This window comes from Mastomys coucha, unplaced genomic scaffold, assembly GCF_008632895.1.
Source record: "Mastomys coucha isolate ucsf_1 unplaced genomic scaffold, UCSF_Mcou_1 pScaffold20, whole genome shotgun sequence".
Classification (NCBI taxonomy): domain Eukaryota; kingdom Metazoa; phylum Chordata; class Mammalia; order Rodentia; family Muridae; genus Mastomys; species Mastomys coucha.
The window spans coordinates 90,401,037-90,415,392 of NW_022196903.1; the positions used below are offsets into that span (position 1 = coordinate 90,401,037).

Genomic DNA, 14,356 nt, shown 5'->3' on the forward strand with positions numbered 1-14,356 from the left:
GCAGCGGTAGCTTTTAAATAATGAAGAACATCAACAATATTTCAGTGAATCTACCTTGTCTGTAGAATTACATGAAAACTTTTGGGGTTTCTACATGTGCTAACTATAGCTACCATGGAATCTGGTGTGCTGAAGCTAACACAATTTGAAGGAGGGTGCTAAGATAGAGTTGGCAGTTAATGAGAAGAAATGCAATATATTTTACCTGCAAAAGAATAGAGCATGCTAAACATGGCTTCCATGCTGCCAGAGGAAAGCTAGGTAGTAAAGTGAAAAGAGAAGTCTCAGCAGCTTTGTCTTTATACAGCCTGAATGAAACCACCCAGAATAATCTGCAAGCTCTTCTTCATCCTTCGAGAACTTAAAGATGATTAGGTAAATAGTCACATGTCAGTATGAGATGAGATACCTGCTACTTCACTTTAACCAAGATGCTCAAAACATACTCTTGTTTCTCTGTTGCTCCATGTGTGTCCACTCTAGAATGGCTTTCATGCTAGGGTATTCACATAAATGAAATAGGCCTTTACTTGCAAGGAGGTCAAATTTACTATGAGGAAACAACACTCACTCTCCATTATTAAAGAAAGAATAGAGATAGCGAGAGGGAAGAGTGGGTTCTTGTAGGAGATGATACACAAAACCACAAGATAGTTATGAGAGAAAGAGGTATTGATGCTCCAACTATAAGAATATTATAAAAAATAATACATAAGTTAGTTGTGGACTTAGGTACCTAGGAAATGGCACCTCAGTTTTACTAGAAGACCAAGTGGTAGAGAAGAAGCAGAGGGGATTATTTTGTTTTGTTTTGACAATAGAAGGAAGATGGAGTGGACAGAATCTGCAAGGTCTTACCATTCAGGTTTAGAATATTGAACAATATTTTGTGGGAGATAGATACATGTTTCTGAATACAGCCTTTAGATATTTATCATTCATGTTTTATAATAGAATCAAAAATTGAACTTGTGGAAAATATCTTGCTTGTACATATATTTGGCGACTATATTAAACCTCAATTACTCTCCTCATATCTCATCAGAAGACTACTCCCCCCTCCACAAAAGCTAATAAGTGAATCTTCATGGCAGAGACCATCCTGAGTAATGATGGCTATAGCTAAGCAGTGATGTCTGATTTAGCACACAGTTTCCTAGAGACTAGGATTTCTCTATTTTCTATTTCTTTACCAACACAGAGCCCCACTGTTATAACCATTTATTCTCAGAGTTATAGAACATTTTTGTATAGTACACAACTATTCTTAGTACTCAAAATTGGGCCAAAGGTGGGAAAATGAAATCCCAAAAGTTCTACATGTTTTTAGAAAAATAGAAGACACCATATTTACTTTCTTACTGATGAGGACTCTAGTTCCCCATGATTCTTTTGCATTGATACTAAGAGTCAGGAGGAGTCCCTTGCTTCCTAGTTTGTTCTTGAAGGCTGCTACCACAGGGATTAAAGAAGAAAAGGCAAATTTGTAGTAAGGAAGATGCTATCCTTTGGGGGAACATGTAGAATAGGAAGTAAACTCAGGATAATTGTAGTTATCAATATTAAACCAAAAGCTGAGGATGTGAGCCTGTCTCAAAACAGCAGATGTGTCTGGACTAAAAGTTTGGGATTAAATAACCAGCCTTAGGCAGTTGGTAGGCAAGGTCTTGGGAGTGAATACTATCTCTCAGTGAGCCTGAGGTTTATGACATCTCATAGAGACATGCCTAGACAACAGCCCATTAATCCAAAAAATGGATCTGGAAAAGAAAAGAGTAACCAAATAAGAGTGAAGTGAATCCAGATGTGTAGATAGTGTAAAAGAGAAAAAGTTGATGTTTAAGAAGCATCAAGTATGGTTAAGTGACAAAGAATAAAAAGTCCACTATTTGGAAATTCGAATTCTCTTGTTGGCATTAATTACTTTGAATAGAGCTATAGGACGATGCCGAATAATAATAGTCATTGTGCAACCCTTCCTACATTCCAGGCACAATGCTAAGTCCTATATATTTTCACTGCATTAAAACAACAGTCTGGGTACACCAGACCAGTCTGTTCAGTCCTGTCTGCATCTGTCCCAAACCCTAAACTTAGTGTCAGTTGCATATGCTGTGTGCCAGTCCAATCTGGCCAGCTTGCCCTACCTTAATCCACTTATACTGCATCCAACTGCCAGCCCTTGTATGGGGCATTCATCCTGTGCCCAGATCCAATTTGAAAAGTATAACTCTCACCCTTCATCAAAGAAGCCTCTTTTGTAGCAGACAAGGACCATTCCAGGAAACCATAGCTGCTAAGAATAACTTACTATGGGGTTCCCAGCCCCAATACATACATTTATAATCCAATGTGGGTAGAACATATGGGTAAGGCTCAGGTATCATCAAGGAAGAAAGGACAAGGACACAATGATTGTAAGAGCACAAAAGGCCAATATACCTGCTGGGAGATTGTGTCTTCTATATTTTGCCAGGAAAGCTTCATTTAGGAAAGTAGAACAATCTACCTGCCTTAACAAGACCAAACAGCAACAATACCAGTTGACACACCAATGTGAATAGGGGAAATTTCACAAAACCCCACACTAGATGAAGAGCTACAAATAATCACTGGCTACTGAGAAAAAGAGGGTCAGTCTTTTGGTTATCCATTCTCAAGTAGTCAACCTAAAGACATATGCAGATATACGCATATGAACAACAGCATATATATGAATTAAATAAACTCAGTTCCAGAGAATCTAAACACTGTAATGAATGCATTGTATTCATATTCATAGAAGGAAAAACATTCATACACATAAAATAATAAACAAATATTTTTAAAATTACAGATATAGTAGGACCACTAGTGGCCTAAGCTTAGGAATAATATGTTTTATGGTAAGAAGACAGGCTCAGTGGAATTTTACTATCAAGATTTTTCTAGACACACATGGTGTTAACAGAGAGGGCATCTGAGTGATGGGTGATCTGGTGGTTCCTTCCCAAAATGTACAATCAGACCCATGAGTGAGATGAAGGGGCTAAGAATGGTGATGGCTTGAAGGTCCTCGAGAGATGTAAGCCAGATGCCTTTTAACTTTAAGGGGTGTAGTAACCTTTCTCTATTTACTGTTAATGAAGCATAACATCTTCTCTAGTCCTTACTCAACCATAAAAGGCATTTTAAACTTGAAACTCTTATTTAGCCCCCCAAACATATCTACTAAACACCAAGAAAGTGTCCCCAGTTCATGCTGAACAGATCCATAAATACTACACCAGAACCAAAACTTGGGGTCAGTATGCTCTGGTCAAAGAGGACCTTTTGTCTTGCATCAGGAAGACATTCCCAGGCATGTGTGAAATTGATTGTAAATCACTTGTGTTGTTTTCTGGATATTGGACATGCTCATTTAGCATATTTAATGTGTTTCTGACATTTACAAAGTGTCTAGCAAGCTTCGGACAATCATTATTTGAAGCATTTTATTGAAAGTACCCCTGAGTAGTTCCTAAACACTGTATTCTGTTTCAATCGATGCTGAATATCCCTGAAGAGGGAATTGTAAATGTTGAATACTGTAGCTGTCAATCATGAGCTCACATATTCCTTGTTTGAATGATGATGTATTTTCATCTGAAACAGTACACATAGCTAGCTGTTCCTGTTTTTTTCCTCTGGCTGCTATGGCAATGCTTTATTTCACTAAGACTGAGAGAGAAATGGATTAATCTCTAGAGACAAGAGCATTTGCTGACCTTGAGCACTGGCGGACTCAAGGCTTTTGAGTTCTTTGAAGAATGATGGGGTTTGAGTGGGTCAGATGTAGTGTCCCAAACACTCTGTCTTGACAAAGGAGCCATTGCAGAGTCCTTTGCCCTTCTGCAATTTGTGCTGGGGATTGACAGGCCCTACATTAGGATGGGAGAATGTGTGCAATCTGAAAATGCAGCATGTTTCAAAAGTGACAGAAAGGGTGCACATTAGAAAAGCAAGCTCCTCTTGGTGCCACACAGTCGCTTTCTTTCTCTGATCAAAATGCAAACTGTATCTCTGTTCTTGGCACCTCTGGCGCATTCCATAGCCACAGGAGGAGGATTAGCCTGAACCAGCAGGTGAGTGGGGTATGGAATGGCAACAAGACATGGTAGGTGCAGAATGCAAATATGAATCTCATGGTCATTAATTCCATTTGATCGACTATCTGTGAAGAATGTCAATTCTACCTAGTGAGGAAATGTGCAGCAAAGCCATTTGGCAATGGGCAGCAGACTTTGTGTAAGCATCTGGCATAGGAATAATTTGACAAACAGCAATATGCCAGATTTGTGCTAGATAATTTTTAAGGAACTATTTGTCAGGCTTTATACTCATTATTCCCGGGATGTTGATCACCAACATCATGATTCAAATGACAGTTAACTACAAGGGAACTGTGGTGGCTGAAATGTTACCATTCCCCACAGACCTACACTGCACTTACACGGTTTTGACAGAAACACTAGTGGCTCTCATGACTTCTTGCCTTGGCACCTTGGAACTTCAGTCTTGGGAATTGCTTGCTAAATAATGTAATAATGTAATAATAATAATGTCTTAGGTAGAAGAACTGGAAGGAGAAATGAATTCTTCACACATCGCTTAGTAGAGTTATTGACCGACATTTCCCACCAATAGGAATCCACTGTAAATGCATAGCACTATGGCAGCTGTGGTGTTAAAGGAATAGTCAGTAACTTCAAAACATGTGGCACTAGTTCACTGAAGAATTAAACCAGAACAGGGGCAGCTCTGTAAGGCTGTCCCACTCTCTGTGTAAGAAACAGAACCACCATGTCATCCCTGTCTTTAAACATTGCCTCTTCTAGCCATATATGCACTTGTCTGTACTGTCACCTGGTTCTAAGCACCTTAATCCCTCTATTCATCCGCCCCTCAGTTGTTCCCAGTGATCTTAATGTCTTTCTTGCTGTCTCTGATCTCAAGGTCAGCTATTTCAAACATCCTTATAGCAGAGCCTATGTCCGTTCACTGTGTTCCATTGTTGAGGCCCAGCCACAGGTTAATAGAGCCATGGAAGTCCTTTTCTGAGCTTTCTGAGTCTTTTCTTGAGCAGTTTAGGCCCTATGGAAACTGCTTCATCCATCCTTGCCTGTCCTCGGTGACAGTGTTTTGTTATTGTTTATGCCACTCCATAGCAACTGCGATTTCAGACTGCTGCTTTGTTTCTTACTTCCCCAGGACTAGCCCTGTGTACAGCTTCAGTAGAGTTTGCAAGGGGTTGCTAAAATCTTATCCAGGAAGCTGAGAAAGGAGGATTGAGAGTTCAAGAAGTCAAGGCCAACCTAAGCTACCTGGTGAGATTCCAGTGTGAAAATGGAAAGGGGTGAGGGGGAGGGAGGGGACAGGCAGAAAGAGTCAGAAACAGAAAGAGAGAGCAAGAGAGAAAAAAGAGAGAAAGAAAAGAGAGAGAGAGAGACAGTCAGAGAGACAGAGACAGAGAGAACTTAAGAATTTTAATATAATCAATCTAAACTTACTCCTAACTAACTTACAAATGAATGAAACTTATGTTTTTTTTTTCTTTGACAATTACTGGGGGGTAACCCCTAATCTACTCTTGTAACTTTTAACCTGGCTAACTTCTCAATGGTGTTCCCCAAATATTTGCTGTTTCTCTGGCTACTTGCTCATGGTCCATCTCCCCTTACTGTTGCTTCCTCCTCTCCTCTCCTCTCCTCTCCTCTCCTCTCCTTTCTTCTCCTCTAGTTCTCTCTCCTTCATCCCTAGCCTCTCTTCTCTCTTCTCACTTCTCCACCCCCAACCAGATAACTCGAACCCACCTATCTCTAATCCCCGCAGTAATTGGCTATAGTCTATTTTACTTAACTGGTAGTTTTAAATCAAGGAGCATGGTTTGCACAATGGAAGCTTGTGAAGGGGAGAACTCACTCCTAGGCCTAGACACAGAATTTAGCATTACAGTCCATAGCAACAGACCAAACCTCAACAAAGAGTGTCTCCCTAAAAGCTGTATCCTTTGTGCTGATTCCAGATTCAGAAGGCTCAGATGAAAGCTGGGAATCTATAATTGTTTTCTTTGTATTCATTTATTTTTAATTGACAAACGTTACCCATATTTATCACCTACAGCATGCTATTTAGAAATATGTCTGTGTGGTAGAATGGTTAAATGTAGTTAATTAACCTCACAAATTTAATGATTTGGAGGAGGTGCAAAAGCAACTCATTAATGATTTTTAAGAATGCAATATATTCTTATTAATACAGTTGCCATATTGTAACATAGATCTTTTGAACTTATTCTTTGGATCTCATGAAAACTGTGCATGCTTTGACTATACTGCCACTCAGCCTATGGTAACCAACACTCTGCTTCCATATCTACATACTTATGGCTATTTTAGATTGCACAGAGCAGTGAGACACAAAATCCTACTAATTGTTTCTTGTTAACGTTTTAGGTAGTTCTGATGGCGCTGTTCCAGGGACCATGCTTCTAAACGGTTTACTCCGTTGCTTGTGGATTAGGAGAGGCAGACAAAAAACCTTTAAGCATATGGTCTTGTTGTCCTACCACAGGATATGCTATGAACTAGAACATGAACAATTGATAAGCCAAAACCACAGCTTGTTTTTCCAAGGTCTACTTACTGGTCCAGGGTTGAATAATCTCTAAAAGGACTTGGGAAAGTTAAATCTTCTCTCTAAAGCAATTATCTCAGGACTGGAGGGATGGAGCTCAGTGGTATGGCACTTACCCAGCAAACATATCATCCTCTCTTCAACCCCAGTATCAAAATTAAAAACCATAACTCTGCAGTAAACCCAGGTTTTTTCATTACAGCAATCTCATTGTTTATTATAAGTCTTTTAAAATTATTGACCTCATCTTGGTTTAATTTTGATGAGTCAGCTCTACCTACAAGTTCATTTCTTTCTTTTAGGTTTACAAATTAAGTTTTTAGTGTGTCTTTGAGATTTCATTTATGAATTTCATTGGTACCTGTGGCAATGTTTCCAATATTTCCTTTTCAGCTATAATTACACTACTTTGTGCTCTCTCTCTCTCTCTCTCTCTCTCTCTCTCTGTCTCTGTCTCTGTCTCTGTTTCTGTCTCTCTCTGTCTCTCTGTCTCTCTATCTGTCTCTCTCTCTTTCTCTCTCTCTGTCTCTCTGTCTCTTTGTCTCTGTTTCTGTCTCTCTCTTTCTCTCTGTCTCTGTCTCTCTCTGTGTCTCTCTCTGTCTCTGTCTCTGTCTCTGTCTCTCTGTCTCTCTCTGTCTCTCTCTCTGTCTCTCTCTCTCTCTCTCTCTCTCTCTCTCTGTCCTGGCTAATTTGGCTGAGGATTTGTCTATCTTGTCATTTTCTTGAAGAACCAATTATTTGTTTCATTAATACTTTTGTGCTTTTTCTAGATTTTGCATGCAGGATTCTGACTCTCAGAGGATCTGTAGACTGCAAAAGTAGGTCTGTAGACTCTTGAAAATGAATGAATGAATAAATAAATAAATAAATAAGTGTCAAGGCAACTGTTAAAATGGCTCTGGATGCTTTCCATAACACCCCCCCCCCAAAAAAAAAACACCATCTGAAGGCCACTTTGAAAAGTTTAAGCAAGTCTTATATAAGTGGAATAGAGATGTTTTAATTCCTTTCTTTCCTGTTTAACCTACTCCTAAAGAATAAGGGCAGCCTAAGCATTACTTAATTTTTTTTAAGCTGAGGCTTTTTTTTTAAATCTTTTTTTTTTTTGAAAGATTTATTTATTATATGTAAGTACACTGTAGCTGTCTTCAGACACCCCAGAGAAGGGCATTAGATCTCATTATGGATGGTATAAGTCATCATGTGGTTGCTGGGATTTGAACTCAGGACCTTTAGAAGAACAGTCAATGCTCTTAACCACTGAGCCATCGCTCCAGCCTGCATTACTTTATTTTACATGGTCATCTTTGAAAATTCCCGAAAGGTTTGTGGAGCTGCTGTGGGAGAGAAGCCAGGGACAGGTGAGAGAGAAAGGGCAGAGATGGGTATCATGCTGAAAAATATGGAAACCATGGATAAAGCAGGGACAACCATTCTCATAAGCAATAGTCCAGGACATTCTTTTACCAAGTTTGATGGTCATGAAACATGAAACAAGTTTCCTCTGAGCATGTGTATGACTTTAGAAAATGAAAGTCGGGCTCAGGATCATTCGCAGTGAGCCAGTGCAGAAGCTAGGAAAATGAACATGTTTCCTAAGGGAGAGCAAGACCATTGCATACATTGCATGGACTAAGATCCTAGCCTGTGAGCTAGCAAGCAACCTTCTCTGAGAAGAAATGAAGCAGACAGGATAAGAAAATGAAATTATTTTAAAGAAAGAATTGAAAATTCCTGGTTTTGCTTTGATTTTAAGTTCAAAATCTAAGTCTTAGAAAGAAATAAAGAAATGTATGCAAGAATTTCACTCATTTGATCTTTTAATAGATAGGGAGAAGTAAGCAATGCTTCAAACTTGAATCTTTCACTTTTACAAATACACGTTCTGAGAATTGAGTAAATGTAACTAAAGCCTGGTTCAAGCACAGAATCAAATGGGACTAGTACTGGTTTTATGGGACTTGAATAAATGTGTTTGCAGTTGATAGAAAGCATTATCTCATCTTTGAAATGAGTAATAAGATCGATACAAAGAAATCTCATTTCTGTTTTTCCCTAATTCCCCATTTGCCCATAGAAAACTCTCATTTTAAAATGCTCATAAAATGACATCGTCCCCAGCCAAATCAAAGCAATACGTAAATAGAGATAAAGTCTTTATGCAGCATTCACAGATACCTGCAGTTCTGGAAATACTTAATTAAGATGCTGTACTCATTACCCTTGAACTTGACTGTGTCTTCAGTATGCTTTCCATTGTCCAGATTGTCACAGTAATTGACACCTACCTTGTTACATGGACAAATGAGAAGGGAATCTTTGAGAGATACATTAATTGCTACCTTCTCTGAAAGAGTGGCTTTATTGTACACCCAGTCTTTCAATGACCATAACAAATGAGTATAAAGATAGTTTTCTGTTCTTGTTTTGTTTGGTCTCTGTAAGAAATAAAGACTGAGGCTTTTAAAAATTCACTTGTTCTCTCAATAACAAATTTATCTAGGTGAGAATCCATTTGTAAAGTTTAGGAATATATATATATATATCCAAATTTCGATATGACAGCTTTTGAAGGGATGCTTAGAGAATCCCCAACATCTGCTAGCCCCAGTCTTCCATTCCTTCATGGGAGGTGTTTCCAAGGATAGCACTTTCTATCTTTCTTCTCAGCATGCAGTCTTTGGGTTGAGCTCCTCATTTAATAAAGAGATATTTTAAAATACCATCACTCATGTCCAAGGATAAGAAAGACTTTAAGCATAATAAAGAGCAAAGTAGTTGCCCAAGGTACATGGTAAGCACCTTACTAGAAGTGGTTGAGTTGTACTCTTAGCTATTACATTTGGTAATAATCTGAATCTATCTGTGACATTTGCCTCCTCGTTTCTATATTCAGGACTCCAAAGCTTTGTTTGCTCCTTCCCTGCAGTGGAACTAAAAGCAGAATGAATGTTTCCCCAGATGTCTTTGATATGAGAAGGCAGGTCCAGAAGTAGCTTCTTGACATGGGTTGCTGCCCCCAATCCCACTCCTACCAGGGACCCTGATTGCATAGACATGGGCTGCTGCCCAATAAAGCACATTCCCAGAATTTGACCAGAAACTGTTCCTTGCTTGTCTAGGACCTATACCTGCAGAAGCACTGTACTAGAATTTTTTTTAAAGTAATGATAATCATTATTTCATCAAATTAAAGAATATTTTAATTAGGAGCACATCTCAAATGAACTATTTCTCTGTAGCCCAAGGTATAGATAAGAATGAACATCTCCTAGAGTCCAGCACAGGGACAGCCACAGTATAAATAACCTAGCTCCAATCTTCTGAAACTATGCTGCACCTTATATTCTATAAAGTCCATAGAATGAGCTATGGTAGCTATTTTTCTCTTTTGAATGTGTGCATTACATTACTAAGTATATAGCAAGCAAAAGTGAATGAACACATAATGACTAGTGGATAGAAGCAGCAAAGAGAGCACAAAGAATCAACAAATGTGGAGTCTGTGGTCTGCAGCAGAGATAGCTGGACTAGCCAGGTTGATAGAGCAAACAAAGGTACCACCATCAAGCTGAAGATTTACAAACATTTAGGGAAATCAACCAGAGAGGTTGAGGCAGTCAGCCAGAGTTTCCTACTAAGAAGTCCCTATTGCTCTCTCTACAGATAAGCTTGGCATTACCTGATCCTATCTCAGATATTTTTGTACTGTAGAATAAACAAGGGTAATCTGCATTGGAACTAGCTTGCTTTCTAGCTGTTCTCGGGGATGCAATGTTTTTCATCCTGAGCCAGTCTATTGTTTTCCTTTCTTTCAGACACAGGCTTCAGGGGCCAGTCTAGTTTGGAAAGACCTTTTGAGGCTGAAGTGCAGGGTTCCTCACTTTGAGAGTCCGCTTTTATCCATCATATTTACCAGTATAATGCAGGTAACTGTACATATACAGATCCCATACAATGGCTTCTAACTTTTCCCACCATCCACCCTGCCCTTAAATGTGCTAAATCTCCTAGCTTAGTGGGAATGACTACATGAAGAGCAATTGAAGCTTTGATTGCTGTAGCCCTTCCATAACTACAACCGCCATGGGTTTTGTGGACACTATAGTGGTAGACAGAGCACAAGCTTCCAACAACATATCCTCCTAATGTCAGTAGGAATGGAAATGGATTTCAGTTACAGTGATCTGGTCTTAAGATGGAGACAAAAAGCTTTTCTTCTCCTGGTGTGGTTCCTTCTATCTATGCTGCCCCACGTCTCAGCATGCATCTATCCTTATCTATATTTGCTTACCTCTGGTTCTCTTCTCAGTTCATGCTCAGCTTTCTGGGTTTCTTGGCTGCTCTTTTTCACGGTTTCTGAGCTTTACTGGAGTTTATACATAAAAGAATTGACACAATACATGTGGACATAATCAGAATGAGGCTGGTAGAAGATAAAATCCATGGGAAACAAGCTTGGGAAGACAAAAGCACTTGGGATGACCCAAACACAGAGATCAAGCCTGATAATATGTTGTGTATGAACAGCCAAAAGCAGGTGGGGGGAGCATCTGCTATTGGCTATTCATACACAACATATTATCACCTTTGAAGAAAATCAATTGCTCCTAGAACAATTAATTATCAGGGCTTTGGAAGAACTTGAAAGCCAGGAACATTTTCTGTGCAGTAGCAGTCAATAGTAAATCATTGATAAGACAGAATATATTTTTCCTATTATAAGTTACATTACTGAAGACCATAGGAAAATTCTAAAATAGAATAACATGTAAAAATAAGAGAGAACAAAACTTACTTTACATTTTTCCATATCTTTAAATATTATAAATATGTCTGCATTTAACTTAGAGAAAATAAAAGTTAAGTTTAACCAATGTATAACCTATCCAGGAAGATTTTATAGGAAGAAGTATTTTAGTTACTTATATCTAATTATCATGAGTATTATCTGATATCTTATCATGAGAAAGCCCATTGGCACAGAGTAAACTGAGAAAACCTTTGGAGTGTCCTAATCCACTCATGTTGTATGTTAACTCATACTTTCCAGAGTAAATCATAACACATGTAGGTTTTCCGTCATTGTCAGGCAAAATGAATGCCCAGGACACATATATATTTTTATCCCTCTTTGAGAGGAAAAAAATGTGCTTTTTATGATGAATGTGGTTTATGGATCACTTAGTGAATCCCCAAATTGACAGGTACTAAAGTAAATACAATTCCAAAATCTCTTTTCTTCCCTACCTAAAAGATCTCCTTTAAAATATGGATTGAATACCTGTGGGCAACTGAAGTCACTCTGACCGCTTTGTGGGGCACCTGCTTCTTAGTCTTTGGTTGCATGTTGTTGTTATAAACTTAGCTGAAAGGGCATCATAGAATTTTCTAGCACATGGGGTGCATAGATTTCTATCCAGGGTGATGCATTGATCGAGAGACTGCCAGTAAATTAACAGCAGCAGAACACTATTAAATTTTAAACTTAATTGCCTTCTCCTCTTAATTTCTATGGATATAATCAATAGATGCCAGAGAAAAGTTAAAGGAGTTATTTAGCGAGCATCTACTTCCTGTAACATAATGTAAAAACCACTGTTTCATTTCAGGCTTGATAGCAACAACTGGCAGTGTAATACAGTCCCTTAGAAGGCTTCTGTCAAAAGGTTTCACTTTACACAGTTTTGATTAGCCTGTTTTGTAGACACACAAATGGGAGTTTTATTTGTAAATTAGTTTGTCTTTCTCTCTGGGCCTGTGCCTAACCTTTCCCTGACTGTTGGATTGGATGGCTCTGCTACTCTGTATCTTTGTTGCCTATTAACTTGTAACACATTTCCTTGTTGAATTCTGATTTGAATCAGTGTCTTCTATTTCAGGGTTTCCCAAAAAATGTTTATAGCTCAGTATTAAAAATTGAATATACCCAGATGCACAACAATAAACTCTTCAAGTTGATAGTGGGTGTCATATTGAGTGAAGACATACATATGTAAAGAAAACAGATGAAAATTCAGGCCCTCATGCTGCGTGAAACTTAATGGGAGTAAAATAGTAAATGTGAATGCAAGACGCATATAAATGTCAAATGAAGATAATTTCATATAGTGAAATTACTACACGATAAACAAAACTAGATAAAGGGATAGAGAGTTGGCTAGAGGCTTATCCTCTACTCCAGGGACAGAAAAGGCATTCCAAGATGGCGCATTCAAAGTGAGAAATGCCTGTAACTCTAGCTCTAGGGGAATTTGATGCCTCTGACCCTTGCAGGCTTCTTCAAGTATATGGGCAAGAGTACACACACCACACCACACACACACACACACACACAGTTAAAAAAAAACAAAATAAATATTCAGTGTGAAAAATAAATGTGTGAGAAGGGCTAACTTGTAAAGTGTTGTTGATAGCAAAAGTAACTTTTATTTACCTGAAGTAATTACCATTTGGAGGGTTACTGCTGAATAAGTTCACCCTTTTTAGTTCTTTCTTACTCTGGCTGGTTAGTTCATCTCAGCTGTTCTGGCCTAAACTGTTCTCCAAGTTGACTGATTTAAACTGGCTTCTCTTGGCTTCTGACTAAATTCCTCTGCTGGCCTAAATCTTTCTGCTCCTTCTCATTCTCTGGTTCATTCTGTTTTTACCTGTAACCTCTCTCTGTAGAACTGTTCTCTCTGTCTCTCTCTGTCTCTGTCTCTGTCTCTGTCTCTGTCTCTCTCTCTCTCTCTGTCTCTTTCTGTCTCTCTCTCTCTTATTGTATGTGTCTATTTCTTTCTGTATATGTGTGGTGTTGGTTTTGTGTGTGTGTGCATGAGTGTGCATGCATATGATATTTGTATGGTGTGTTTATATGTGATATCTGTGTAGTGTCTGTGTATGTGTGAGGTGATGGTAATGGTAGTGGTGTGTGTGTGTATGAGCATGCACACAATGTATATACATGTATGGTGTATATATGTGCATGGTATGTGTGTGTGTGTGTGTGTGTGTGGTGTGATTTGTGTGTTTATGGTGCATGTGTATATGGTACATATGTATGTGTTTTGGTAAACATTTAGTGGATACCTGGCCTGGACCTGGCTGCATAGTCTGCACTGGCCTCACACTCACTGCAGTCCTTCTGTTTTAGCCTCCCACATTCTGAGGTTATAACAGTGACCCACTACTCCCAGCTAAAAATGTGAAACACTTCACAGATTTAGCTGTCATCCTTATACGGAGGCCATGCTAATCTCTGTATCATTCCAGTTTTAATAACTGCACTGCCAGAACTAGCCCTGTCTTTTTGAATAGCAAAGATAACACAGGCTCCTTGCTGTGCTTATGTTCAAGATGTGATTGTGCAGTCATGCTCAAATTTTCCTCCAAGGCTGCAAGCCACTTCCAGTTTTTGAGGTCTTGATACTACATTATAGCTAAAACAAGCTGAAATGAGGTGCTGTTTTGTATGAGTCCCCCAAAATAATCTATCTCCCCAAATCCATGGGTAAAGTAAATTCTCAGCACAAGATGCTTGGGAGGTAGAGCCTAGCGAGTTTAGGTCACGTGGTCCCACCTTGTACATATTAATGCCATTGTAACTGTTTGGATCCTGGGAGGTAGAGCCTAGCGAGTTTAGGTCACGTGGTCCCACCTTGTACATATTAATGCCATTGTAACTGTTTGGGTCCCTTTTCCTTTCTTGTTTTTCTGGGCT

At 38.9% G+C, this 14,356-nt stretch overlaps 1 protein-coding gene and 1 non-coding gene across 4 annotated transcripts in view; one reads left to right on the plus strand and one right to left on the minus strand.

The window, feature by feature from the left end:
- Tafa1 (TAFA chemokine like family member 1) overlaps nucleotides 1-14,356 on the plus strand; it is a 510,281-nt gene that overhangs the window by 416,265 nt on the left and 79,660 nt on the right. The window lies entirely within an intron of this gene.
- Nucleotides 13,835-13,936, minus strand: LOC116100103. The gene has a single exon (XR_004122465.1). It is a non-coding gene; the product is annotated as a U6 spliceosomal RNA (small nuclear RNA).